Below are 13,312 nucleotides of genomic sequence, written 5' to 3'. Positions count from 1 at the left end.
TAACTAGTGCCTCAGTTTCCCCATCTCAGAAATAAGAACAATTACTGGTGGCAACTGCCACCAAGGACTGCTTTGAGGATGAGACACTTAGAGTAAGATGTGGCACCTAGTAAGCACTTATAACAATGATGTGTTTATAAATTCAAACATTTTGGTAAATCCAATGTTGGATAGACTATGTAGATGTGTGTGTTAAATATAAAAAATTTGTAGATGCAAATCTATCACCTTTAAAAATTTATCCCACCTCTACTCATGTAACAACCTCCCAGTGATAAAAGATACCACTTCTTTTAGAACTATCTAAGTACTTGACAACCAATAATTACCCATTGTGTTTTCTTTTTGTTCAATTATATAATTCCAGTTGAAGGCATGCTTTTCTATCTAATCTATCATTTGAAAGCACTGAGCGTCAGAGGGGACTGCACTGTTTTCCTGTAACACATAAAGATCTCAGCGTCTTATTTTTCATGAAAAGCTTCTCCTATGCCTGATGCAGACAAATAGCCCTTTAAAAATTTAAGTTTACAAAAGAATGTTCTGGTGACATGGGCTGCCTTCCCTAAATACCTAGATATTGTTTTCAGCTAAAGCTTATTTTTAAAAACAACCTTCAGTCATATGTAAAATAGACAAGATAGTTAAACAACTCCTAACAAGTAGGCTATTTCTAGAGACTAAATGTGTATTTTGTAAACAATATGCAAGCTGCAGCAGTACCTCTGTCCACAAAATCTGATAAAAATAGCCCCAACACCGACTCTTCTAGTAGGTTAGATAGTCAAGCAGTTTTCATTCTCTATCCCACAGAGATGGGTAAAACATCTAGACACCACAGCAGCTTTTCTGAAGGTTCCTATTTAAATTTTTCTCTAAAAACCCTGTCGTTGTTCCTTTTTATATCACCGATTTCATTTTAGAGGCTCGCTGAGATCATCTCAGGTGTAAAATAAGCTAATTAAACACACGCCGGTTAAACACTGAGATTAGCTGGAGCTCAGGTTTGCAGAGCGGAGCAAGAACACAAGTCAAACCAGGCTCAGATGCTGCTACCTATCACGGAGATTTGGGGGCCGGCTGCAGATGTCGACGCTTCGAACACCAAAGATTAAGCGACTCACAGCGCTCCGGGGATTGTCACAAGGCCGGCCAGGGCCACGGGCAGGGACAGACTCAACTCCCAGGGCGCACGACCAGCTCCAGCGAGCCGGCTCCACCTGCAAACCCGCCGCCTCGCTCCACCGGAGCTGCCTCTGCCGGAGAGGTGCACCCCCAGCCGCGCCCCAACTTTGCCTTGTGTGGTCCCAAACTTTCCCCGGTGGGTTAATAGGAAAATAAAACTAAAGGACGGACGCCCCGCCAAGCGAGCGGGGATGCGGCTTGGGAAGGCGCGTGGCCAGCATCCCCGCCCCCGCCCTCGCCCCCCGATCCTCTGGGGGTGGTTTGGGGAAGGGGAGCGTTCCTCCGGCGCCCCGACCCCGACGGCAGGCCCGGCCCCGCCGCGCCCCCCACCTCCGAGCCGGAAGCAAGGGCGCTCGGGGTGGAAGAAGCGGGGTTGGGGGCGGGGGGGAGCTCGGAAACCGCGCCCCGGAGCCGGGAGAGTTAGCGAACTCCTCGCGGGGCCTGGGGCACCCGCGCCACCGCAGAGCCACCTGTGAGCCTGCAGCAGCGGGAGGAGCGCAGCCGGATCGGGCGCCGCGGGCACTGCGGCCCCCGAGCCCGGAGGCTGGCGGGGACCCGGCCGCCCGCACTTACCGGGATGCGCCGGGAGGACGCGCGCGGCGGGGGCTGTCCCCGGCCCTCCGCCTCCCCGCTCCGAGGCCCGGTCTCCGGCTCCCGCTGGCGCTCGCGCTCGCGCTCGCCGCGGCTCCCGCCGGCCGGGGCTGGGCTCGGGAGGAGACTGAGCCGCGGCGAGCCCTGCGCGCCGCCTCCGGTGCTGCCCGGCCCCCGCCCGCGCGCCCCTCCCTCTCGCCTCTGCGCGGGGAGCGTGGCCGCAGCGCGCTCGGCTCCCGCGCCCTCGGCTCCACGCCTCCCGGGCGCAGGGGCCGCGCCGGCAGCCGTCTCTTAGGAGATTTCTCCGCAGTGGGGACTGGGGTCAGGCTTTGCAGGCGAGCAAGGACGCAGAGGAGAAATCGCACAGGTCGGTGACGCGCCTGCTTCCCGGAGCCTGAAAGTGCTGCCAACTTTGGGGTTCATCTATGCTGGGCACCTCCTCTCCCAATTATCTGCAGAAAGTGACAGCAGCCACCTATTTGTGTAGGAAGCTGTGTAATGTGTAATGGTGGAAAAGCTGTTCAGTGGAAAGGCGTAAAGGCCTGCAGGGCTTGTGTTCAGGCCCAGGGTTCCTGAAATCTCGGGTTGGGAAGGTCGGGACACTGAAGGACCCCGAGGCTTGCAGCTGACCTTTCGTTTAATGGGTGATGAAATGGAGACCCAGGACGCAGTGTCGTTTTGAGTCACAGGGCTCAAATGCTGGCCTCTGGACTCCCAGTCCAGTGCTCTTTCCTGCCCCGTTTGGAAAGCAAGGTTTCCCGGACCACAAGAAATTGAGTCAGTCTTTTTGGGGATTAGAGGCAAGAATCTGGGCTAAAGTGTGGAAGAAGATGAGCCAAACAGGTGACCTTCAGAAGCTGTTTTTAGCCAGCCCAGCGACCACAACCAAAACTGTCAAAAGGGTACTCAGCAGGAAAAACCTTTGAGGCAATCAGCTCACGGTTTCCACTCTCTTCACTCTCCACCTTCCTGTTTTCTGTCTTAGAGAGGGTTTCATGCCTTCCTGGGACTAGGGCAATATCCTCATATCCAGAGAGCTCACTACCTCTGATTTTGAGTAAAACTCTATACTCAGGCCTCTGCACTTACTCTTTGTAAGTCAAGAGAAGCCTTGGGAACTTACAAATCTCTTTTTCTTTCGTCAAAACCAGGCATTTAAGACCACTGTCTTACTAACGATTTCAAGGTCCTCTTTTGGAAGTCAAAGGCCAAACTTTTTAAACCTTTACTTTTTTTTTTTTTTTTTTGAAATTTTAGACATAGACAAATGTAAGAGAATAGTGTAAGGAAATTCCACCGGGCGATTATCAACCCATGGCCAATCCTGTTTCGTCTATACTTATTTTTCCTGTGCCATCATTTTCAAGGAAATCCCAGATACGTTATTGATAAATATTTACAGAAAGTAAGGAAGCTATCAACCAGTACTAGGGTTTTGTCGAAAAGACCGAAGAATCAATTAAAATAAGTTCCCACTAGGCAAGGATGGTCACCCAAAAGGATGGTCACTCATTTTGAGCACCCAAAATTCACAATAATTGTAATTGTTTCAAACATATCAAATATGATTATAAGTTCCTTATGATTCTAAAGCAACTCAGCTGATTGGTCATTGTTGAGAGATAAAAGGGAATGAACTCATTACTTTGAAGCTGTTTTAGACAAAAGAAAATAATCATGCATTTATTTTGCCTCTTCTATACAGAATGGACTGCAGGGTAACCAATTAGGCTATACTTTTACTCTGCCTTTGTCCTTATTTTCCTGGCATAACAATCCTAATATCCTCTGATGCAGTGGATGTCTCTGACTACATGAGGTGGGATCGAGGTGGGGGTGGATCTTCTATACGGGGTTCTGCTTAAGAGGAAAAGATTGTAATGTATTTCTAGAAATATTCCTATAAAGAGCCAACTATTTATTTATTTTTAGATACCTGCATAAGTATAAACATTAATTGGCATCATGCTTACTCTTTTATTAACTGTGATTTCTCTGAACACAGAGTTTATAGGAGTCATTGGTAATTACCAGTTAAGAATGTTAAGCTCTTTTTGTAATTCTGGAGGAGAGAATTTCAGAAATCAACAATGAATTTTAAAAAGCGTGGGATCGTCCTTAAGCTAATAGACTCTTTTTAATATAAAACTGCCAAAGGGAGAAAGGAACCAGGTTCCCGGTCAAGATGAAGACTTTGGAGCATCCTGAATTCACTTCCTCCCAGCGAAAGCACCCAATCAACAGCTACCTGGGGAACAATTTCCTCTGAAAAAAATACCCAGAGACATTGGCTGAGAGACACCTTGTCAGGTAGGGGGCGCTGGGACACACGGTCTTGCCATACACCCCACCCTGGGTGGGAGGACTGACCTTGGGGTGGGAACTCAAAAAAGCCAGGCCTTGGCCCTAAGGAGCTAAGCGGGGTTGAATTCCCTATTAGGCACCCCACCTTTAAACATCTGCACCTGAGAGAAAATCCCCCGAAACATTTAGCCTTGAAAACCGATGGGGGTCATACCCAGGAGCCCCACAAGGCTACGATGATGGGAGAAGCAGCTCTTAAAGCCGCTCAGAACAGAAACCTTGGGTAAGGGGTGCTGGGACTTCTTGTGGTTGGATCCCCCACTTGCCTGTCCTCGAGCTCCGCCCTGAGGCGCCTGCATCCTGTGGGCGCTGCAGGGATGCTGTCCAGGGCAGGAGCCTGGTGCTGTACTGTCCTGTGTCCTCAGCAGGTGGATGGGGGTGGCTCCAGCAACGGAGTGTGTGCGAGTGTGTGCGTGTGTGTGATCTCTACACACTCCCTCTGCCTGACTCCATCTTTATACTGGCACTCTGCTGTACTCCACAGCTCCAGTATCTCCCAGAGGGGAGCTTTTACACACCTCTGACACCCCTAGTTCTTACTTGTAGTGCTCTGCTCTTTGCAGCTGCTGCCAGAGGTGTCCCCCTTGATCACCTGCTGTAGTGGCTGGGAAGTGTGGGGGGTGGGAGGCGCTCATCTTCCTGGGTCCCACAGGCCTGGAATAATCATACAGCTAGTTTTGGGCAGTCTGTGTCCCCCCCACCCTGACCTCCACCCAGGGCACTGCAAGGACAGCAGCCTGAAACATACACTCAGTCTTTCTGTGAAAAAGGCCTATTTCCTTGTCCTGGAGCTTCAGCCGGAGCTTCAGACCTATATCTAAAGGTCTGGGCCCATGCATACCATCTCTGCGCTCTTTCTCTGCATTGCCACAGCTCTCAAGTATCTCCCATAGAGGCTCATACAGTTATCTGCAGCCCTGATTTTTGTCCCCAAGGGACATGTCTTGGTTACTTAGCACTGGTGGCCTGTGGGGCTTAGGCTTGTGACCCCAGGGGACTGTATATATTTGCATACTTTAAAAGTTGGTACAGGGCTCCCTGGGTGGCTCAACGGCTTGGTGCCTGCCTTTGGCCCAGGGCATGATCCTGGAGTCCTGGGATCGAGTCCCATATCAGGCTCCTTGCATGGAGCCTGCGTCTCCCTCTGACTATGTTTCTGCCCCCCCACCTCTCTGTGTCTCTCATGAATAAATAAATAAAATCTTTTAAAAAATAAATAAATAGATAAAAGTTGGTACCTCAGGGTCTGCCTCTAGATGCTGAGATCCTCCCCTCTGGGACATTGACAGGTCTTGGCACACCTTGAACTCCTGGGAGCCATTCAAATAAAATAGGCTGCTTGGACAATCACAAAAGTTTGAGAGATGAGGAAGATCTAGGGCGGGTTGAACAATAAGATTCATCTCTTATTCGAGACTAGAAGAAGTGGCTATTTTATCTAATGCTTAGGGAAAATGAAGAAGCAGAGGAATGGTTCCAAACAAAAGAACAAGATAAAACTTCACAGAAAAACCTTAATGAAAATGGCCAACAGGATGAGTTAATAATTTACTAAGCACCGATATCATTTTCACATAGAAACATAGGATGGCATGGTTTATGATAGGATTGGTAAGTTCCCCTTGCTTCCATCTAAAATGACATATCCAATTGGCACTGTGTCTATAATTTCACCATGAGAAATTTATTATGTTGGGTTTTTACTTTACATCTTCTCCATAATAAATTGAGAATTTTTTAAAAGTCAATGGTGCTGAAGTTATAATAAGCAATTTTATATTGTTTTTGACTTGATGTTCAGTCTAAAGGAGAAAAGTTCTAATAAATTTTCTTAAAGGGAACGTGGAAGAGAGATAGCTGAGCCAGGAAGTTGTGGGTAACCAAGAGACAATACTCAGTTTTTACTTTGTCAGTTTAACCACCTCTTTTTTCATTCTCCCTTCAACACACAACCTTCTTCCTTTCTTTTATTACAATTCCACCTTCTCTGTTATCAATATCTTCAAGTAACCAGAACATAGAGGAAGGACTCCATGTGTACAAAAGTAGTAATTCTCATCCCTGATTCTCATTCAATATTGGAATCAACAGAGGGATATTTTTAAAAGACTTATAACAACGACCTTCTTTCCTTCTTCCTTTGAGCTTCTTGAGGACAAGAATCAGATCCTACATTTCCCAGCATCTAACACAATGCTTGGCATTTGTTCAATACATATCTGTGGCATGAATTAATGAGTTGATGGCAAATGCAGTTACTCAAAGGAAAATTAATCAATCAGGAGGTGCAGGTTCTGCTGCAGTAACAAAGAGCTCAAGGTGGCTAAAAAGAAAGGTTTTGTTTCTTATTTACACTACCTGTTCTTTGTGAATTTTGCTATGTCATGCTCACTCCTGATGCCAAGCTGGTCACTGTCTGGAACATTGCCAGAGAAAAAGGTACGTGGCAGATCTTATACTCGATTTTAAAGGTTTAGCTGAAAGGTGATGCTGTTCAGATTTTATTGGCCAAAGCAAAGCACATGGTTGTATTTCCAAGGGAGCAAGACAGTATGGGTGCACTACGTGCTTGAGAGAGAATAGGACGATTTGGTGACCGGCACAAATGACTGTCACCTTGGAGAATAGGAACAAAGGGGGAACTACAAATTTTCATTTATCTCTTCAATCTCATGACTTTTATCACCATTATTTCCTAATTTTACAAATGAAGAAACTGAGGCTCAGTGAGGTTAAGTGGCTTGCCCAATATTAAGTGGTTCTCATTTGCCCAATATTGGTTCCCACGCCCAAGTTCTTTCTACTGACCCTCATTTTATATGACTGAGATTTTTAGTCTTTGCCTACTGAGACTTAGTTGCATTTTGCCTGCTGTGATCATATCCCTAGGTGATGCCTGTGGGTTTTTTCTACCACCAGCTGTCTATAATCTAGGATAACTTTCTACTTCCTAAGAAGATCTGTTTTGCTTATTTAAAAATCACAGGTGTAAATGCCAAAATAAAATCCTGATGTTCTCTGAAAAATGTTCTCCTTTGGCCTCCAACTCTGGGCTGACTTTCTTTTCCTTTGCATTTGGCTCTTTTTTTTTTTTTTTTTTTTGGCCAGTGGCTTTCCCCTTCCGGTTCAATAAGAACTATAAAGCAAGAAAAAGATATCTGTGGGGTTGAGAGATGTAAGTACAGACTTCTTTGCTTTTGACAGTGGTTTTTGCAATAGCACTTAAAGTAGCACACCCGAATTATTGCTCTTTCTTCTTTTTCATCTATTTAGGAAATGAGAAATGATAAATGCCTGTGATTCTTACATTAGGGACAGGATTTTTTCCGGGCTTAAATGCTCAGGAAGCACAAAAATTGAGTTTCTCTTGCAACCCCAGCTCAGCTCTGGCCTCCTGGCACCAAGTTAGGCACAGTACTGAGACAAGGCTTAGAAGAGGATGGGAGCATGGTCTGTTGATTCTAACAAAGGGACCTAGAGTATTAAAACCTGGCTGTCTTCCTGATTCTAGTGGGGACTTCCTGAGTGACCTCCAGGGTGCCCCTTTGTCTCTTAAAGACACATTACCAAGGAAAGAAGAATAAATAATACTGGTAAAAGAAGACCTGCTGGGGGAGAGGCACAGAGTCTGGGGGAGAAGCAGAGTCAGGACCATCCATTTGGAGGGCAAACAAGGAACACTTCGTTATAACAGCTCAAAAAAATTGTACCACTGCTGCCTTCCTTTTTAACTACATTCTCTCTTTACCTATCTCTGGCTCAGAATTTCAACATAATATACAGTTTAAAATATTGGGAAAGGAGATATATGCCCTGAGCTTCCACTGTGTATAGGGCAAGCCAACAAGAATGTGCTACTGTATCTTTGGTTTTGAACATTGAAGATACTTGTTTTATAGAACTCATTAAAGTAAAATGTATGAATCACTAATCATTTTCCCAGTTCAGGGGTCTCAAACTGTTTAGTTCAGCAACATTCTTCCCCCTCCAAGTAACAAACGTGTGTGTGGTGGTGGGTTGGGGGGGGGTCCTGATACCATGGGAGCACACCTCCCCTGGCCCAACACTGGGACTCAGTTAATAAGTCTGTCTAGTACTCCAACTTATCATTTCCCCAAATTAGCCTTTATGGGAATAATAGTGATAGTTTCTCTTCCACCTGCCACTCCATTTTGCTTATTTCTTAATCTGTTTATAATCAAGATGGACAATAGGTGACATATACTGAGCCCCTCAAACACTCCAAATATTACTACATGGCTTATTTTAAAAATTGCAGTTTTTTTTCTCCCCACAACTCCTGCTTCCTTGTCCCTGGATGTATCATTTTTGTAGGTTTTAGCTGTTTGTTTTTCCCTGGTATTTATCATTACCTTTCAAAATAGTAGGCTTGTCTTTCTAATATCTTGATTTATCTAATGTGGATGTTAGCTATCAAATTCCTATTAAGAGAGAAAATTATTTCTTCCTCTTATAATGTCTCCCCACTCACTCCCTGAAGCCCTCATCTCAATTTAATCCTCACCTCATCCTTTCAATAAAGAAATATCACAATTTTGAATAAATTAATATTCATATCTTTAATCAATATGTCCTTTGAATTATGCAAATACAATCAGTTGAGCTGTCTAGTATACGAATTCACCCCACACCCTCTGATGGCACTGTTCATTTTTTCCCTCAGTGTTTTTAAACATTTCAGTTGATATGCCTGTTTTATGGTTCCCCCATCAAGAGGCATCACTCCTGGAGCTCCATGACCTCCCCCTACCTTCCTTGCCTAATCCCCTAATTAAGGTATTTTTTCTTCTCCATTTTCTATCTCTCAGGAGATTTTCAGCTGTATCATTTAATCCTTCTAGTATTAAAAAAGTCCACTTATTACATTTTTAATTTTTAAAAGCTCTATCTTGTTCTTTGACTCTTTCTTTTAAAGACAGTTCTCTGCCTTTAGTCCTTAGGTCAAGCAGTGTCTCTTCCCTTGCTTAGGTAATGTAAGCCTCATAAGGCCATGCACTTTTCTTCCTTGCTAATTACTTTATGTTCAACACCTAGAGCAGTAAATGCCTAGTAGGTGTTCAATAAAATCTTTGAATGACAGAAAATTTCTTATAGCTTATTGCACAGTCTTCCCCTTGAAGGTTCAGTTTCCTACAAGTTCCTTTTCACTATTCTGGCCTTTCTAAAATGTCTGGTTTACTTTGGTGTCTGTTAATAATTAAGAGTGAGGAGGGTACCTGCCTGGCTCAGTTGGCAGAGCATGCGACTCTTGATCTCAGGGTTGTTAGTTTGAACCCCCTGTTCGGCGTAGAAATTTCTTACAAATAAAATCTTAAAAAGAAAGATAATTAAGGGGGAGGCACTAAAACGCTAATTCAAAGCCCTCACTTGGATGGGACCTGTCAAGAAAAGGGCTTTACTATACTTGATTACTATAGGGTAATCAAGTGAGGACTTGACCATTACATTGGAAGAAATGAGAGTGTCAGTATCTGCATAACTTCTCTTTGGCTGATCAATTTCCCCATGGGGGATTTCTCCAAGCTCCTACCAGAGATATTTATTCCTAGCTGCCAGCATTACGGGAACTGAGTAAGAAATGAAGTTGATGGAGTTTTATCATTCAGCTTATAGACTTTAAGATAGCTCACACTTGACCAGAGCTTTGCCCTCTGTCCCAGATAACTCTTGTTGAGCTTCTACAGAGGGTCAACCTTCAGTCTTCTTCCAGCTCTGAGAAGGGCCATCTCCTAACTACACAGGGTGGGGGAAGATCTTTGGAGATGTCATTGCTTTTTTAAGACTTTCAGTGAAGCTTTCTATCTTTGGGGCCTATCCTATATCTTTGTGCAATTAGTTTTCTATTGCTGCTGTTAAAAAATAAACAATACAACCTCAGCATTTTAAAACAACACATTTATTATCTTACAGTTCTATAGGTCAGAACTCCAGTATAGTCTCACTGGACTAAAAATGGAGGTGTCAGCAAGGCAATTTTTCTGGAAGCTCAAGGGGAAATCTGTTTCCTGCTCATTCAGGTATTGGGAGGACTCTGCTCCATGCTCTTGTAGAACTAAGGTCTTGATTTCCTTGCTGGCTGTCAGCTGGAGACAATGTTCAGTCTCTTTTTGTGGTTCATAATGAAGGCTAATAGATCACAGATGTTTTGTTTAGCCATTTGTGTGTTTATTTCTATTCAGTCCACTTTGGTCAGCACTGCAAATCTACCTGATATTCCCTCCCTCTCTCCTGCATCACACTCAAGTTTATTTATATGTATATTAGTTTCCTCAGGTTGCCAAAACTAGTTTCCACACACTTGGTAGCTTAAAACAACAGAAGTTTATTCTCTTACAGCTCCAGGTGCTAGAAGTCTGAAATCAAGGGGATGGCAGGGATCTGCTCCCTCTGAAGTCTCCAGGATCCTTCCTTATTTACCTCTTCCTACCTTCTCTGGTGGGTCCCAGCAATCCTTGGCATTCTTTGGCTTGTGGCTATATCCTATCATTCTCTGCTTCTTTCTTCACATGGCCTTTTTCCCTGTGTGTCTCTCTGTGGCCTCTCTCCTCCTTATAAAAAACCCAGGCATTGGTTTTAGGACCCATTCTAAATCTGTGATGATTTCCTCTTGAGTTCTTTAGCTAATATCATTTACAAAGACCCCATTTCCGAAGAAGACCGCATTCTGAGGTTTCAGGTAGACAAGACTTTTCTGTGGGGTGGGAGTATTCAACCTAAAGTATGTGTAGCTACCGTTCATGTCCAAGAAAACAATAAGGTTTGCCCACATTCTGACCACTCCAGCCTTTCCAGTCTATGACTTGAAACTGTGGTGCTGAAGCACATCATCCCCTTGCTTAGTCTACTTTAATTATTGTTTCAAGCAAGAGATTAGATTTCTCATGCCTTGTCACTTATTTTGAGGGAATATCATTGAGCTCTGTTACTAGAATGTTATCTGTTACTTTTTTGGAATTCTCACTTAATATGCTCAAATATCACTGTCTTTTACAGAAATTCTTTATTATTAGTTTTTTGGAATAGAGCCATATCCTGGGTTCACTGTAGGTGGGATTCCCTTCATTATATAGTTTAGTTTTGTTGATTTGGAGGCATACAGTGAGGAGACATACATTCATATACTACTACCTCTACTGAAAGACTACTTTTTTTCTTAAGGGCTACATACTATCTTCTAGGTGGATCATAATTTACTTAGCAATTCCCCAATTACCCTATTGTTGTTTTCCAATTATAAATAGCAATGTACATTGATATATATTTAATTTGGTTGGAAAGACCCTATTGTTTATACTGATATTGAAGTATGTCCCTTGCTACTGGAAACTCTGGGATGTCACATGCATCTTTCTCTCATGAGTTTGTTGACAAAGATGAGTCTTCTGTGCCAATGCTCTTCCCTGGATGTCTCTATTTCCCCCAATAACCAGTGGTAAATCTACCTTGCAATTACTCCACAAGGAAGACCAACAAACTTTGTCTTCTCTTGGCTAAATCCTTAGCAGAAGGATTAGGGAGAGTCACTATTTTCCCTCAAATACTTCCTGTCCTGTCAGTTTTCCATACTAGGCACACATCGGACTATAATGGAGAGCATTCTTTATTAAGAGTAATTTTCTTGACCCTTCAATGGAGGAGTCCATGCAGACTTAGGACAGATAATGGTCAGACTGATTATTAAAATACTGAAATAACTCTGTACCACTTGGGAAATGTTACTATAGCAACAGTGAAGTTCATTCATAATATAAACTCACCAGCTCTAGTGAAAAGGTGTAGGATGTCTCAAGAACCCTTGATAAATGGTCACCTGTCATAAAAACATCTGAGAAACAGTGATAGCTTTATAGCCAGTTAGCCAAAGCCCCATATACAGAGCAGATAGATTATGTGTTCCTTATAAAACTGTCTGTGATTTGGGAGAATGACCAGTTTATTTTCATCCTGAAATTCTAGTTGTTCCTCCATCTAAGTAGGGGTTTTTTTGTCTTTTATAGTTACTATGTTGTAATTCTTGTGTAAGTGTATATTTTAATGTTTTGCAATGTAAGGATTTATAAAAGAGTGTTGAATAGAGATACCTAGAATGAAGGGACAATAAAGTTTGGATATGTTTCTCAATATTTCTGTTAAATATAATTAACAGGAATAATTTGAATCTGGGAGTATAAAGAAGAAATAACATCAAAATTATATTATTTAAAGGTAAAAATGTTAAACATTTTGTTAGATTAGGAATCATGTTCTGTTAAATCTTAGGATTTAAACATAAGAAATTTATGATCATCATTAAGGGAAAAAAATAAATATCAAGAGTGAGTGAAACAATAAAAACTCAAAAGTTCAATAAAAGTCAATAAATATTTCAGGGATCCCTGGTGGCTCAGAGGTTTAGTGCCTGCCTTTGGCCTGGGGCGTGATCCTTGAGTCCCATATCGGGCTCCCTGTATGGAGCCTGCTTCTCCCTCTGCCTGTGTCTCTGCCTCTCTCTCTGTGTGTGTGTGTGTCTCTCATGAATAAATAAATAAGATCTTTAAAAAAGAATTCAATAAAAATTTCAAAAGTTTAAGTCAAATTCTTGAGAAAGTAAATGAAGTCACTTGAAATTCCTAAGCAGGAATGGACGTTTTTAGGCATGAATATTTAATAGGACTGTGAAAAAAGGAATAATATCAAATTGATAAATAATTATAATCTATATTTGTAGTCCTGGCTTGTTAAAAACATATGTTTACTGGGGTGCCTGGGTGGCTCTGTTGGTTAAGCATCTGACTCTTGATTTTAGCTCAGGTCATGATCTCAGGGTTGTGAGATTGAGCCCCACATCACTGGGCCCTGGGGTCAGAGGGGTATCTGCTTCTCTCCTTCTTCCTCACCTTCTTACCTTCCCCACCTGGCTCTATCTATCTATCTATCTATCTATCTATCTATCTATCATCTATCTATTCATCCCTCAAATAAAGAAATCAACCAATCTTTTAAAAAAATACATGTTTACTGACAAGAGAACACTACTTTTTATAAATTTAAATTTTAGGTACAGTTTCCAGAGTAGAATTCAGTGACTTATCACTTACACACAACTCCCAGTATTGATCATAACAAGTGCCTTCCTTAATACCCATTGTCCATCTAGCCCATCCCCTACTCA

General features: G+C 43.0%; 1 protein-coding gene and 1 long non-coding RNA gene across 4 annotated transcripts in view; one reads left to right on the top strand and one right to left on the bottom strand.

Moving 5' to 3' along the window:
- Positions 1-1,911, bottom strand: part of SLC24A2 (solute carrier family 24 member 2) — a 242,408-nt gene extending 240,497 nt beyond the window's left edge. For both annotated transcript variants that reach the window (XM_041763062.1, XM_041763063.1), the window contains exon 1: positions 1,759-1,911. The gene's annotated coding sequence lies outside the window, so the exon portion shown is untranslated. The remainder of the gene's footprint in view (positions 1-1,758) is intronic.
- The window catches only part of LOC121495519, a 47,830-nt gene continuing 35,364 nt past the window's right edge, over positions 847-13,312 (top strand). The window contains exons 1-2 of one of the 2 annotated variants that reach the window (XR_005989010.1): positions 847-1,321; positions 3,934-4,086. This is a non-coding gene — a long non-coding RNA (uncharacterized LOC121495519). Of the gene's footprint in view, positions 1,322-2,026; positions 2,144-3,933; positions 4,087-13,312 lie in introns of those variants that run through there. The other variant, XR_005989011.1, reaches the window with a different exon arrangement.

Source organism: Vulpes lagopus, chromosome 7, assembly GCF_018345385.1.
Source record: "Vulpes lagopus strain Blue_001 chromosome 7, ASM1834538v1, whole genome shotgun sequence".
Taxonomy (NCBI): Eukaryota; Metazoa; Chordata; class Mammalia; order Carnivora; family Canidae; genus Vulpes; species Vulpes lagopus.
This window is presented reverse-complemented; position numbering and strand designations above follow the sequence as displayed.